The sequence below is a fragment of the Trichosurus vulpecula genome, chromosome 1, assembly GCF_011100635.1.
Source record: "Trichosurus vulpecula isolate mTriVul1 chromosome 1, mTriVul1.pri, whole genome shotgun sequence".
NCBI lineage: Eukaryota > Metazoa > Chordata > Mammalia > Diprotodontia > Phalangeridae > Trichosurus > Trichosurus vulpecula.
Genome location: NC_050573.1, coordinates 84,852,380 through 84,868,442, shown reverse-complemented (window position 1 = coordinate 84,868,442; position 16,063 = coordinate 84,852,380). Strand labels below are relative to the sequence as shown.

General features: G+C 41.1%; 1 protein-coding gene across 2 annotated transcripts in view; it reads right to left on the bottom strand.

Annotated features, from left to right (window-relative positions):
• The window catches only part of ZC3H3 (zinc finger CCCH-type containing 3), a 525,055-nt gene that overhangs the window by 104,016 nt on the left and 404,976 nt on the right, over positions 1 to 16,063 (bottom strand). The gene's annotated exons all lie outside the window — the stretch shown is intronic.

Here is a 16,063-nt window from a genome sequence, read left to right as displayed (position 1 = left end):
TCAACTAGTGTAGGTTGCAATCCTTAAAGTATCTACAAGAGGAAGGAGGTTCAGGTTTGGGGGTTGGGGGCTTATTTCCTTTTCTTTTTAAAAAATTCTCTTCTGGTCTCACTGTGGGAGTTTTGACAAGAACAGTGAGGCACCTTTTCAAATGCTTTTCAGTGTTAAAAAATGCACATAAACTAACTGGCTTAAAAAGAGGTAATAAAACCCCAGCACCGAGGGGTGCTAAGAAGTTAAACTGATTCAATAGTGAACCTAGAGAGCAGAAGGTGGTTAGCATTTTCCAGAACTTTCACTTCCTGGGGAACTTACCAAAAAAAAACCCATCCATCCTCACTTTACAACACAAACCTTCCCTGTGTCACCAAATGAATAAATCAAGTGAAGCTCAACATGTTCAGTGAGACAGAGTTGGGGGTGGGAAGCTGTGAAAAGGGGCTCACTTTCTGCTGACTCTCAAACAGGGTGGAGCACAGCTCTGTTTTGGACTTGACTCTGGGCATGTGGTAGATGTCAGCACCCAAACCCTCATCCCAGAGGGCATAGCAGGAAGAGTATGGCCCTTGGAGCCATGAGACCTGGTTTGAACTGCAGCCCTCAAGTTCAATGCTTGCACAACTGCTCTGGGTAATCTGCTGTGTGTGCCTCGGTTTCCTCAGACATCAAAGCAGGGATAATAGTTATACTACAACCCTTACAGGAATGTTGTGAAGAGGTGCACTGTAGACCTTAATGTACTTCAGAAACGTGTTCTACTATAATAATTATTATCATACCCCGGGAGGGGGCGGATTTTGACTCATTTCTTCTTCTACCTGTCTCTTAAGGAAATCAGGAGGCAAGGATCCATGTAGAGTTGGCTCACAATCCTGAGTTCAGAAAAGAATGAGACTTCCTTTCAAATAGTCTTAACTCTTCAACTACAGTCTAAGCTTTCTAGACCTGTCCATTTTCCATGTAAAGCCCTCCAGTAGTAGGAGACTCACTCACTCTTGACGCAGGTCCCTCTACTTTTGGGCAGCTTTTTAAGGAAGTTTTTATTTCCATTAAGCTAAAACGGTACTTATATCGATAGCTCCTAGCTAAAGCGCAGAAAATCTTAGGCTGCCTTGGAAGAAACCCAGCATCCAGAGCCAGAGAGGTGACAGGCAGTTTTGTACCCTTCCCTAGCTGGACCTTATGTGGTATACTGTACTTAGTTATGAATGCTACATTTTGGGAAAGACAATGATAAACTGGAGTATGCTGAGGGGTACTCAAAATTATGAAGAGACCTGAGATGATGTACAGAGGGATCAGCTGAAGATAAGGGGATGTTAAGTCTTGAGAGAAGAATTGGGGAGGGGGTGAAGGAGAGGAAGATCAATCAACCAATGAGAAATCAAAATAACAGCTGTCTTTTAAAAGTATTTGGCTTAAGTAGGAACAATGGAAATGATACAAAATGGGAGACTAAAGGAATAAGCATCCTGACAATTAGAACTTTCCCAAAGCAGAATAGGTTACATCAGGAAGTAGTGGGTCTCCCTTCACTCGACACTGTTAGAGACTGAAGACCACTCGCTGGAGGTGTTATACACTTATCCTTTCCATATTGTAACTTTCCCATCGTGGGTTCAATATACCACGGGTTGGCGCAAAAAACTAAATGGGATTTTTTGGGAGTTTTGTGGAAGCCACAGACAACAGACAAAGGCCAGCAGACAACAAAGAAAAAGTTTAGAAACTCAGAAATGCATAAAATATAAGTACAGTTTTGTATAATATCAACTCAAATTTTACACTAAGGTACTGTAAACACCCCATAAAAGAGAAAGAAAAAATTAGACTTTTCTCTGACATGGAGAGCCAAAAAATTTTATGCAGGTTTTCCAGATCGCAGGGCATTGCATCCCTAACCTTCTTGATGTGGAAGGGATAACTGTGTAAGTGATTCCTATTAAAATATGGGTTGGACTAACCTAGCTGGATCCTGAGGTTTCACTTCACCTCCCCTTGCTTTTTGGTACCAGATTATTTTTCAGGAGGCTATAAAATGAACCACTATAACATGCAACAATTGTATTGTTTTTCTTCCTAGAAAGTCATTCTGTGACTAAGATCTGTTCCGTACTTTTTACTTTCAATGACAGCATAATTCAGGCTCTCATTACTTCTGGTTTGAACTTTTAACAGTTACTAATTAATTTCTCTGTTTTCAATTCATCTTCTCTTCTGAGATCTTTTCTAACTCTAAGATTCTGTAATTCTGGGTACAGGATCACAGACTAGGAGCTAGAAAGAACCTTTTATATGATCCAAGATATATAAATTTTTAAATGAGGAAACTGAAGTCTAGAGAGGTCCCATGGTTATACGGGCAATAAACGGTGGAGCTGGGATCTAACCTCATTACCTTTGACTCCAATGCCAGTGTTCCTTTCACTATACCATACTGAATCTTCTTTAAGTCTCTCTTTTACAGACTAAACATCCTAATTTCTTTCAACCAGTCTTCAAGGCATGGTCTCCAGTTCTGCCACCATCCAAATCACCAAAAAAGATAACATTAAGTTCAGCTCTTCGTGAGGGCAGAGTCAAGATGGTAGAGCAGCAAGAAGTGCAACCTAGTTCTCCTACTACACTTCTTCTACAATGATTTAGAATACAAACCAGTCTGAATTCTGATAGAGAAATTGAAGAAAAAAATCACATGGAGTCATTTTTCAGTTCAAGCTGGTTGTCTGTGGGCACTGGGGCCAGACTCTGGCCAGGAGACCATGATAGTCTTGGAGCATTCCATTTTTTAGACAATGAAAGAGGGCAGAGAGGGAGCAAAAAAAAGGTCAGGAAGCACCAGAGTAGGAAGAGATTCTTGAACTAGCACAGGGTATAAAAATGGATGTCATCTGGTAGCTCTACTGACCACTATCCAGTTCGAGGTCATATATCCATAGTGGACAAAGGAGGGGACTTGCACCTAGGCATGTCAGAGAGAAGAGGTTTCAGGTCTTAGCTGTGTAATGAATGAAGAATAAGTTCAGAAGCAAACAGGAGACTGGGTGATAAACAAGATGGAGGATGAGACATTTTTTTATGATCCCCTTGACTTCTTGAACCTCTCCAAAATAGAAATTTCAGCTATTTCCATGATTTAGGACACCCAGAATCCAAAAGAACATTAAAAAATCCCCAATCAACTCATGAAGTGATTTTTATAATGGGCTCACTCAACTCCATTCCCCCAAAGCAATGAAACTGTACTAGCCAACCTACACAGGTTCACAACAAAACCCAATCCCACACCCCAGTCTCTCTGCTTTTTCTCTTTCTCTCTCCAGTGCTATGAAGATCATGGCTCCAGGCTGCACAAGTCTGCTCAGGCCAGTACAGACAGCCATCATGTCTCTAATGTGCTTCAGAGTATAGAAGCTCCCTGAGACCATACAGTTAGGACCAAAGTGAGCAGTGTTCTGTGCTGTAAAATATCTCTGCAAGAGAACCAGAACAGTGGGAAAGGGGCAGGACATGTGTATGAGCTGAAATAGAACTCAACACCACATCCTATCCCTGCCTCCTCCTATAGCCTCAGAAATCTAAACTAGAAAAAAATCAAACCCTTAGCACCAGCATGATAGCTCTCTGAACTGCTAAGACTGGGCCAGAGAACTGAAGAACAGAGGGAGCAGGACAGGACGCTGTGTATGGTGGGGCTGTACAGTACTCAGCATCCAGGTGGGCTAGTTTGGTCCAACCAAAAGTCATCTGAGGCAGACATAGGCTGCTATACTGTGAATTGTGTGGGACACTGAGATGCTTTGAGATTCAGTCTCTAAGTCCACCATCAGAGAAGAGCGAGTCAGAGTTAGAAAAAGAATGAAATTACCAAAAGATCTCAGGAAGAAGACAATTCAAGGACTTTCAACATAAGCAGACAAATCAACAAGGAGTACATTAACAGCAGAAGGAAATGTGGCCTCCAGATCTAGTAGGCACCTCTAAATTAATACTATAAAACAAAGGAAAATAATCCAACACTTGATGAGACCCTGTGCAATTTGAGGAGAACATAGGACCACAACATGCTGTTCCTGAGTGATTTGAAAAAGAAATGAGAACTGTGAAAGCAGAAGGTATGGCCTGCACAGCAAAAAAAATGGGCAGAATAGAAAAATTGAAATCTACAATATTAAGTCTCACTAAAGAAACAAAGGAGAGAACAATAGATTGGGAATGCAACACATAGAAGTGACGAACAATTTAGAAGAAAAGAGGCAAAAAATAACAATAAAAAATAGGCTGGGGGACAGAGTAAAGAGTCAGCATTTTTCCCTAGCTTTCCCAACACATGTCCTCCACAACAACTTGGAAAATACACTGGAATGAATTATGATTGGGAAAAGAAAGGAGAAAGGGGGTGAGGTGAGGTGAGATCTGCAGACACTGGGGTAGGTACTGCCAGGAACACAGCCAGGTGGCAGTGGCAGCAGTGGTAGGATTGGAAGCATTCCAGAACCTAGGGACAGAAAAGGAATCATCCCAGAGGACCTCTGAACTAGTGAGAGGAGAAGGAATTGGTGCTATCTGGCAGCTCAATCACTCTTTACTCAATTCTGGATCACAGATCAGGGTGAGGAGGAATGTCTGGGACAGACCATGGAGACCTAGTTGAGTACTGAGCACAAAACAAATTCTAGAAACTTAGCTGTTTGGCTCTGAGCCCAGGAGCAGAGCAGTGACTCAGTTCTCATCTTTAACCCAGCACAAAAACTTGCAACGAAAAAATTGGAAGAAGACCAAGACCACAGGGAGCCAGTAGGTTCAGCTGATTAGCAACTGCAGAAATTTCACATCATTAGTCTATTGAAATTTAACTACATGCAAGCTAACAGACCTGAACCTAGATCAGGAATTTACAGAGTTCAGACATAGCAGGCTGTGAAAGGACTCTTCCCAGATCATACTACTTTGGAAGCATTGAGAATGTGCAGCAGAAGAAGCTCAGATCAGACATGTTCTTCCCTCTCATTCTTGCGAAGTGAGCAGAGCCCAACACCAACATAAAGTCCAAAGTAAAGAAACAGGCTGGAACATATATAACCTATATCAGATTCCTTACCGTCTTAGAGAAGGGGGAGGGAGAGAAGAGGGAGAAAATTTGGATAAAATTTTAAAAAAACGAATGTTAAAGATTGTCATTACATATAATTGGAAAAAATGAAATATTATTTTTTTAAAAAGAAGAAATAGACTGGAGAATGAGCAAAAAAAAAAAAAAAAGAACCTGACCACAAAGAGCTACTGTGGTGACAGGGAAGCCCAAGATACAAACACAGAAGACAATGACTTCAAAAGATCTACCAGCAAATTCTCAAAGAAAAATGCAGACTGGACACAAGTCCAATAAGAATTCCTAGAAGAGTAAAGCAAAAGCAAAAGAAAGGAATTTTAAAAAGGGCAAAAAAAAAAATAATTTTAAAAGCCAAATAAAGGTAAGAGAAAGAAAAAGGTGGGGGGGAGGTTGAAAGCTAATGAAGAAAGTTACAAAAAGAGAATTAACAGTTGGGCAAAAAAAGGTACAAAAAAGTCTTACTGAAGAAAATAAGTCCTTAAAAATCAGCATTAGCCAAATGGAAGCTAATGACTCCATAAGACATCAAAAATAATTTTTAAAAAGTAAAAAAAAAGACCCAAACCAAAAATGGAAAAACAGAAGAAAATAGGAAATATCTGACAGGAAAAATAAGTGAATTGTAAAACAAACTGGTGAGAGATAATTTAAGAATCAATGGCCTACCTGAAAGTCATGAACTAAAAGCAAGTCCAGATATCATATTTCAAGAAATTATAAAAGATAAGTGACCAGATATCTTAGATCAGAGAAGGCAAAGCAGAAATTGGAAGACTCCACCAGTCACTTCCTGAAAGAAATCCTGAAATGAAAACTCCTAAAAATATTGTAGCCAAAATCCAGAATTCTCAGGTCAAGGAAAAAAAATGCTGCAAGTCACCAAAAAGAAAGAATTCAAGTACTTATGGAGTCACAGTCAGGATCATACAAGATTTAGCAGCTGCTACTATAAAGGAATGGGAGATTTGGATTATGGAATCACAGAAGGCAACATATCTAATTACAATCAAGAATAACCTAGGAAAATGAAATAGAGGACTTTCAAACATTTCTGATGAAAAGAGAAGAGTTGAATAGAATATCTGACATTCAAACACTGAACTCAAGAGGAGCATAAAAAGGTAAATAGAAGTAAGAAATCATAAGGGACTAAAAAAAAGGTTAAATTGTTTACATTATTATGAGGACTACATGTAATCCCTCAGAGGTTTATCATCACGAGGGATCTTACAGGGAATCTAATTAGAGGGCTGGTGGTGATTCTATTAAATTTGGAGGATCTCAACAGAAGAATGACAAGGTGAGGAAGAATGTATTGGGAGAGGGCTGAAGGGAGAGGAAGAAGGTAGAAAATTATCACACACAAATGAGATATATAAGGAAGAGTTTAGACAATGGAGAGGGCAGTGGAGGGGAGCAGGAAACATTTGAACCTTACTCTCATCTGAACAGGTTCAAGGAAAGAAGACACACAGACACAGCTGAGGATAGAAAGCAATCTTATCCAACAAGGAAGTAGAAGGGAAAGGAATTAACTGAAAGGGTAAGGGAGAGGAAGGGTAGATTAAAGGTAGTGATGATTAGAAAAAAAAAAATACTCTTGAAGATGGCGGCAGGAAACCAGAGACTAGCCTGAGCTCCCTCCCGAGTCCCTCCAAAAACGCATAAAAAATGGCTCTGAACCAATTCTAGAACTGCAGAACCCACAAAAACAGCAGAGGGAAGCAGGGCTCCAGCCCAGGACAGCCTGGATGGTCTCTGGGTGAGGTCTATCCCACACGGAGCTGGGAGCTGGGAGCGGAGCAGAGCAGAGCCTGAGCTGCGCTGACCAACCAGACCAGGAGCCGGTCGGAGCATGCCCTAGCGCCCTGAATCAGTGAGCTGGGGCAGTTACGAGACTTCTCAACCCACAAACACCAAAGACAGCGGAGAAGGTTAGTGGGAAAAGCTGCAGGAGTAGAAGGAGTTCTCGGTTCGGCTACCGGCCCGGGGGCAGCGGAGGTGGGGCAGCTGCAGTTGCTTCCAGCCCCAGGCCCACCTGGTGGGAGGAATTAAGTGGTGGATCAGAGCAGGAGTGCACAGCCTGCTGAAGATTTAAGCCCAGTCCGGGTTGGGGGTTTTTGGGGAAGGAGGAGTGCTGGTGTGGCAGAGCTGGCACCTCCCCCCCCAAACGTGGAACATAGAACTCGTTAGTCTACAAGCAGTCATACCCCACTGAAAAACTCAAGGGTCAAGTTAGTTGGTTGGGAATATGGCCAGGCAGCGAAAATGCACCCAGATTCAGTCTCAGACTTTGGATTCTTTCTTTGGTGACAAAGAAGACCAAAACACACAGACAGAAGAAGTTAACAAAGTCAAAGAGCCTACAACAGAAGCCTCCAAGAAAAACATGAACTGGTCCCAGGCCATGGAAGAACTCAAAAAGGATTTGGAAAAGCAAGTTAGAGAAGTAGAGGAAAAATTGGGAAGAGAAATGAGAAGGATGTGAGAAAACCATGAAAAACAAGTCAATGACTTGCTAAAGGAGACCCAAAAAAACACTGAAAAATACACTGAAGAAAACAACACCTTAAAAAATAGACTAACTCAAATGGCAAAAGAGCTCCAAAAAGCCAATGAGGAGAAGAATGCCTTGAAAGGCAGAATTAGCAAATGGAAAAGGAGGTCCAACGGACTACTGAAGAAAATACTACCTTATAAATTAGATTGGAGCAAGTGGAAGCTAGTGACTTTATGAGAAATCAAGATACTATAAAACAGAACCAAAGGAATGAAAAAATGGAAGACAATGTGAAATATCTCATTGGAAAAACCACTGACCTGGAAAACAGATTCAGGAGAGAGAATTTAAAAATTATTGGACTACTTGAAAGCCATGATCAACAAAAGAGCCTAGATAGCATCTTTCAAGAAATTATGAAGGAGAACTGCCCTGATATTCTAGAGCCACAGGGCAAAATAGAAATTGAAAGAATCCACTGATCGCCTCCTCAAATAGATCCCAAAAAGAAATCTCCTAGGAATATTGTCGCCAAATTCTAGAGCTCCCAGATAAAGGAGAAAATACTGCAAGCATCCAGAAAGAAACAATTTGAGTATTGTGGAAACCCAATCAGAATAACCCAAGATCTGGCAGCTTCTACATTAAGAGATCGAAGGGCTTGGAATACGATATTCCAGAGGTCAATGGAGCTAGGATTAAAACCTAGAATCACCTACCCAGCAAAACTGAGTGTCATGCTCCAAGGCAAAATATGGATTTTCAATAAAATAGAGGACTTTCAAGCTTTCTCAGTGAAAAGACCAGAACTGAATAGAAAATTTGACTTTCAAACACAAGAATCAAGAGAAGCATGAAAAGGTAATCAAGAAAAAGAACAAGAAAAAGAAATTGCAAGGGACTTACTACTAATGTTGAACTGTTTTGTTTACATTCCTACAGGGAAAGATGACGTGTATGATTCATGAGACCTCAGTATTAGGGTAGTTGAAGGGAATATGCATGTATGTATATATAGTTTATGTATATATAAGTGAATGTATATGTATGTATATATCTATGTGTATATGTATGTATGTGTATGTATGTGTATATACATATATATATGTGTTTATATGTGTGTGTGTATATATATATGTAAAAGAGAGAGAGCAGACACAGGGTGAGTTGAAGATGAAGGGAAGATATCTAAAAGAAATAAAATGAAATTAAGGGATGAGAGAGCAACATACTGAGAGAGGGAGATAGGGAGAGATAGAATGGGGTGGATTATCTCGCATAAAGGTGGCAAGAGGAAGCAGTTCTGGGGGAGGAGGGGAGAGAGCAGGTGAGGGGGGAATGAGTGAATCTTGCTCTCATCAGATTTGGCCAGAGGAGGGAATATCATACATACTCAATTGGGTATCTTACCACACAGGAAAGAAGAGGGAAGAAGATAAAAAAGGGGGGGGATGATGGAGGGCAGGGCAGATGGGGGTGGAGGTAATCAAAAACAAACACTTTGGAAAGGGGACAGGGTTAAGGGAGAAAATTCAATAAAGGGGGATGGGTTGGGAAGGGGCAAAACACAGTGAGTCTTTCACAACATGAGTATTGTGGAAGGGTTATACACAATGATACACATGTGGCCTGTGTTGAATTACTTGACTTCTTAGGAAGGGTGGGTGGGAAAAGAGGAGGGGGGAGAATTTGGAACTCAAAGTTTTAAAAACACATGTTCAAAAACAACAACAAAAAAGTTTTTGCATGCAACTAGAAAATAAGATACATAGGCAATGGGGCAGAGAAATTTATCTTGCCCTACAAGAAAGGAAGGGAAAAGGGGATGGGAGGGGAGTGGGGTGACAGAAGGGAGGGCTGACTGGGGAACAGAGCAACCAGAATATACGCCATCTTGGAGTGGGGGGTGAGGGTAGAAATGGGGAGAAAATTTGTAATTCAAACTCTTGTGAAAACCAATGCTGAAAACTAAATATGTTAAATAAATAAATTAAATTTAAAAAATACTCTTGAGGTGAGGAAAAAGAGAAGCAGAAATGGAAGAGAACAGGATGAAGGTAAAACACACATTTAGCAATCATAACTGTGAATGTGAATAAGATGAAATGATAAAATGCAAGAAGATATCAGAATGGATTAAAAACCTATTCTCTAACAATACTTCATTTACAAGACACACAAAGATACATACAGAATTAAAATAAGGGGCTGGAGCAAATAATGTTTTGTTTCAGTTGAAGTGAAAACAGGCAGGGGTGGCAATCATGACTTCACATAAAAGCAAAACCAAATACTTAAAAGAGATAAATAGGGAAAGTAGATTTTACTAAAAGTCAAATGAGTTACAGAATGAATTATAACAAAACCACAGTACTGGAAGACCTCCACTTAGCCTTCTCAGACCCAGATAAATCTAGCCACAGAATAAACAATAAAAAAATTAAGAAATATACCTATTCTCAGCTATTTATGGCATTTTCACAAAAAATGATCATGTATTAAGGCAAAAAAAATCTCAGAAACAAATGAAGACAAGCAGAAATCAAATTAAATGCATTTTTTTCTTATCATAATACAATAAAATTATATTCAATAATAGGATCTTAAAACATACAATAAAAATTAATTGGAAATTAAACAACTTAATCCTAAAGAATGGGGGCAGAGCCAAGATGGAGGCTTGAGAACAGGGACTCGCTTAAGCTCTCCCCCAAATCCCTCCAAACACCTGTAAAAAATGAATCTAAACAAATTCTAGAGCTACAGAGTCCACAAAATAACAGAGGGAAACAAGTCTCCAGCCCAAGACGGCCTAGATGGTCACTGGGAAGGGTCTACTGCACCATGCTGGGAGCAGAGCGCCAAGTGTTGGCCATGCAGAAGAGACCAGGCTACAGTAGACCTGATGGAGCAGGCCTCAGGGCCCTGAATCACTGAGCTGTGGCAGTTACCAGACTTCTCAACCCACAAACGCCAAGGGCAACTGAGCAGGTCAGTGGGAAAAATGCTGGATCTGGGTGAGGGAAATGTATGGTCTGGTCGCAGCCCTGGGGCAGCAGAGGTGACTGCAGTGGCGGTGGCAGCAGTAGCAGTAGCAACAGCGGCAGCAGCTGCTTCCAGCCCCAGGTCACATTGTGAGGGGAATCAAATGGCTGATCGGAGTGGGAGTGCAGAGATTGTTTGCTGGCGCTGAGGCAAGGTTCTCTTGCTTTGCTCTGCTTGCATCTGGGTCGTGGTCCTAGTTGGCGAATTTTTGGGGGAGGGGAGTGCTGATGTGGCAGAGCTTTGTGGTGGCTGTGGAGAGGAAGTCCTCCTGGTGGTTACACAGCAGAAAGGAGTGCCTGCACTCGGAGACCAGAGCACAGGCAAGGAGAGAAGTATCATACCACCTCAGAATAGAAGTAGCTCTAAAAATTAGTGCAAAACACCCTGAAGCTTGGGACAAAGCACTGTCCACTCTGAAAGCAGTTGTACCCTGACAAAAAACTCAAAAGTCAAGTAACTGGCTGGGAAAATGAACAAGCAGTGTAAAAGGACACAGACTACAGAGTCTTTCCTTGGTGACAAAGAAGATCAAAACATACAGCCAGAAGATGTCAACAAATTCAAAGGGCCTACAACAAAAGCCTCCAAGAAAAATATGAATTGGTCTCAGGCCATGGAAGAGCTCAAAAAGGATTTGGAAAAGCAAGTAAGAGAAGTAGAGGAAAAATTGGGACGAGAAATGAGAGTGATGCTAGAAAATAATGAAAAACAAGTTAACGACTTGCTAAAGGAGACCCCCAAAAATACTGAAGAAAAAACACCTTAAAAATAGACTAACCCAAATGTCAAAAGAGCTCCAAAAACCCAATGAGGAGAAGAATGCCTTCAAAGGCAGAATTAGCTAAATGGAAAATGAGGTCCAAAAGATCACCGAAGAAAATACTACCTTAAAAATTAGATTGGAACAAGTGGAAGCTAGTGACTTTACGAGAATTCAAGATATCATAAAACAGAACCAAAAGAATGAAAAAATGGAAGACAATGTGAAATATCTCACTGGAAAAACTACTAATCTGGAGAATAGATCCAAGAGAAATAATTTAAAAATGATTGGACTACCTGAAAGCCATGATCAAAAAAAGAGCCTAGATATCATCTTTCAAGAAATTATCAAGGAAAACTGCCCTGATATTCTAGAACCAGAGGGTAAAATAGAAATTGAAAGAATCCACCTATCACCTCTTGAAAAAGATCCCAAAAATAAAACTCCTAGGAGTACTGCAGCCAAATTCCAGAGTTCCCAGGTCAAGGAGAAAATACTGCAAGCAGCGGCCAGAAAGAAACAATTTGAGTATTATGAAGACACAATCAGGATAACACAAGATCTATCAGCTTCTACATTAAGGGATCGAAGGACCTGGAATATCATATTCTGGAGGTTAATGGAGCTAGGATTACAACCAAGAATCACCTACCCAGCAAAACTGAGTATAATCCTTCAGGATAAAAAAAAATGGACATTCTGCCAAGTAGAGGACTTTGAAGTATTCCTGATAAAAAAACCAAAGCTGAGTAGAAAATCTGACTTTCAAATACAAGACTCAAGAGAAGCATAAAAAGGTAATGAGGAAAGGAAAATCATAACAGACTTAATAAGGTACCCCATACTTATTAGATTGGGTAATAGGACAAGAAAGGAAAATCACAAATAGTGGCAGGGATGTGGGAAAAATGGGGTATTAATGCATTGCTGGTAGAGTTGTGAACCGATTCAACCATTCTGTAGAGCAATTTGGAGCCATGTCTAAAGGGCTATAAAACCAAGCATACCCTTTGACCTAGCAATACCATGACTATGTCTGTATCCCAAAAGAGATAAAAAACAAAAAGGAAAACGATTTCTATGTATGAAAATATCTATAACAGCTCTTTTCTGAGGGCAAAGAATTGGAAATTGAAGTGATGCCCATCAACTGGGGAATGGATGAACAAGTTCTGGTATACGATTGTGATGGAATACTATTGTGCCTTGGGAAATGATGAGCAGGATGTTCTTGGAAAAGCCTGGAGAGACTTGCAAGAGCTGATGCAAAGTGAAATGTACAACGTAACAGCAGTATTGTAAGATGATCATCTGTGAATGACTTTGCTATTCTCACCAATACAATGATGCAAGACAACTCTGAAGGACTTATGATGAAAAATGCTATCTATCCCCAGAGAAAGAACTAATGGTGTCTGAATGCAGACTGAAACATACTTTTTTGCTTTCTTTATTTTTCTTAAGGGCTTTTTGGGGGGTTTGTCTATATTTTCTTTCACAACATGATTATTATGGAAATGTTCTGCCTGACTCCACATGCGTAAGCTATATTGAAGTGCTAGCCTTCTCACCGAGTAGGGATGGGAAGGAAGGAAGAGAATTTGGAACTCAAAGTTTTAAAAATGAATGTTAAAAATTGTCTTTACACGTAACTGGGTAAAAACAAAATACTAAACAAAGATGTAAAATCGGCTCAGAAACATGCTTTTTTAGCCCTGGGGTGGAGGGTGGGAAGGGGGCAGGAGCTCACCCTGATTTTCCATGCTGTCTCTGGTATTAGATTGTGAGTATCTTGAGGGTAGCAACCGTCTGAGGCCTTTCTTTGTATCCCCTGTGCTCAGCACATGAGTGCACTTAATAAATACTGATTGAGTTATTGACTGACTGACTTTTCTTTAGGGCTACACAGCTAAGAAATGTCAAGAGCAGGGTAAGAACCTAGGTCTCAACTGAATTTAACCCTCTTTCTTTATACCACACTGCTCCAATGTGAGCAGAGTCCTTACACAAGTTCTGCTTGGGAGTTATACAAGAGAACATTCATGTGCTCATTCTGTCTTCCTTAGGGGACCTGACTCTGTTGTCATCTCAGGCTCTGCCCAGTAACAGATTTCTCCTTTTATTGCCCCACAAAGCGGGCAAGCCTGGAGATGAGCTGGCAAGTAGTGTCCCAAACACACTGGCTGAATGACTAGCTGATAGGGGTGAGCCGTGGCTAGCCTCTGTCTCTGGTGACTGAAATTAGCATCACTTTGGTGATTTTCCCTGTTACAGGAGGGCCAGAAGAAGAGAGAGGACCCTTTTACTGCTCTCAACCAATAGGATCATCAGTTTTAGATACTGTCTAGTTTAAAGTGGAGGAAATTGAGACTCAGAGAGGGGAAGTAAAGCCCAAAGGAGTCACCCAGGTAATAAGTAGCAGAGCTAGGATTTTAAATTGAGGTCCTCCAACTCCAAATCTAGTAGTCTTGTACAGCATTCCTCCCCAAACCCAAACATGGCTTTGCCGCCGTTATAAACTTATCCTTTTCTCCTACCCTCCAAGTTGTGCCATTCCACGCCCATCTTTGGGTTGTCTGACTTGATGTACTATATACTAGGTCAGCCGTGGGGCCCATGTCTGTAGAAAAGAAGCTTGTCAACATCTGCTGGAAGAGGCTCTGTGGATTATTGTGGTCCCCATTCCTGGCCTCCTTTCACACTTTTTTGCTGAACCAAAGTTTCACACAGGGGCCAGAAAAAGAAATTTATTTCTTTAATTATTATTCATTTAAGTGCGTTCTGATGATCAGCAAGAATTAGCGGACGCCTGGGCTGGGGACAATCTGTTTTCCTTATAGTTGGGCAAGAGGTTTAACTCCTTTGAGATGCCAGGAGGAGGGAGAATGGGAAGGATCAAGACAACACTTGGCCAAAGCCACTGCCTGCTCAATCAGGCCCCCTGGGAAGAGGAACTACATTTAGTCAGGGAGTCAGTGGACTCCATTCCTGATGCTCCACATGCAGAAATCAGGAGAGATAGGCCTTATGAGAGATCCCAACATCACAACCCTTGTTCAAGCCAAGAATCCCAGCCCAGTCTGCTTTAGGTCCAGGGTCTTCTCCATTTACTATCTATTCCCCTTCAGCCTTGGTCTTACTCCTCCTTTTTCCTCTGTAGTATCTCTGGGGTTTGATAAAAATGTAGCAAATCAGTGAAATGCTCTGACAGGTCTAACTCTTGAACTACTCCAACCATCCAGAATATTAGATTCAGAGACAGAAGTCTCCTTCCCTTGCTCTATTGTATTTATCATATAATACTATATATTCTGTGTTTGAATATTCCTTCCCTATTAAGGGAGTAAGCTCCATGAGGGGAATGACTATATTTTATCTAAATGGAATGGCATCTGCAGTGACAGTGAATTCACCACTTTCCAAGGCAGTCCCATGTCATTTAAGCAGCTAGGTGGTGCAATGGATAGAGTCCTGGGCTTAGAGTAAGAAAGACCTGAGTTCAAATCCAGCCTAAGATGTTTACTAGCTATGTAACCCTGGGACCAGTGAGTCAGAAGTGCTAGAAGATCAAGCAAGGGTTTTGTCAAGATAGGGGAGACATGGGCATGTTTGCAGGCATTGATGAATGAGCCAGTAGAGAGGGAGAGATTGAAAATAAGTGATAAGAATGGAGATGACAGAGGAGGTAATCACTTAAAGGAGATAAGAAGGAGTGGGACCACTTAAGCAGGTGGAGGGGTTAGCCTTGGTAAGGATTAAGGCCACTTGATCACGTGAGACAGGGTGAAGGAGGAAATAGTGGTAGAAGGCATATGAATGATAGGAGATATGGAAGAAGGGAGAAGTGGGAGCTCACAGTGAATGGCTTAAATTTTTTCTGTAAAATATGAGGCAAATTTCTCAGCTGAGAGAGTGTAGGGAGGAAGAGTCATGGGAGGTTTGAGAAAGGGATGAAAAGGTTTGGAAGAATCACTGTGGAGAGTGGGATAGTGGACCGATATTCAGGTACAGGATAGTATAGCAGCAGTGAGGACCTGATAAGCCTTAAAGTGATACAGAAATGAGTTATTATTCTATTAATAACAATACGAATAATCAGTTATAATGATAATAGAATCAGCGGCCTCAAGGCCACATACAGCCCTCTGGGTCCTCAAGTGCAGCCCTCTGACTGAATCCAAACTTCACAGAACAAATCCCCTTAATAAAGGATTTGTTCTGTAAAACTTGCACTCAAAAGGCCATATCCAAGTACGTAGAAGGCTACATGTGGCCTTGAGGCTGCAGGTTCCCCACCTTTGATCTAGTTCATCCCCTTCATTTTACAGATAAGGAAACTGGCACCCAGAGATTTTTCCAAGGTCACACAAATAGTAAGTAGAAGAGCTGGGATTGGATGTCAGGTCCTTTGACTTCAGATGCACTTTTTTTTTCTATTGTATCAGAATGCTTTCACTTCGGGTACCTATGTTGTCTAATCAGGACTGGAGAGGACCCTGGATTCTGAAAAGCTATTCCAGCAGAATACAAATTCTTGCAGGTCTTACCAAGCTGGAAAGGTTTCAAAAACAGTCCTACTTGATGGACTATATCTCTTATTCAGGCACCAGGCTAGCTAAGCATATAAAGGCTTTACACCAGA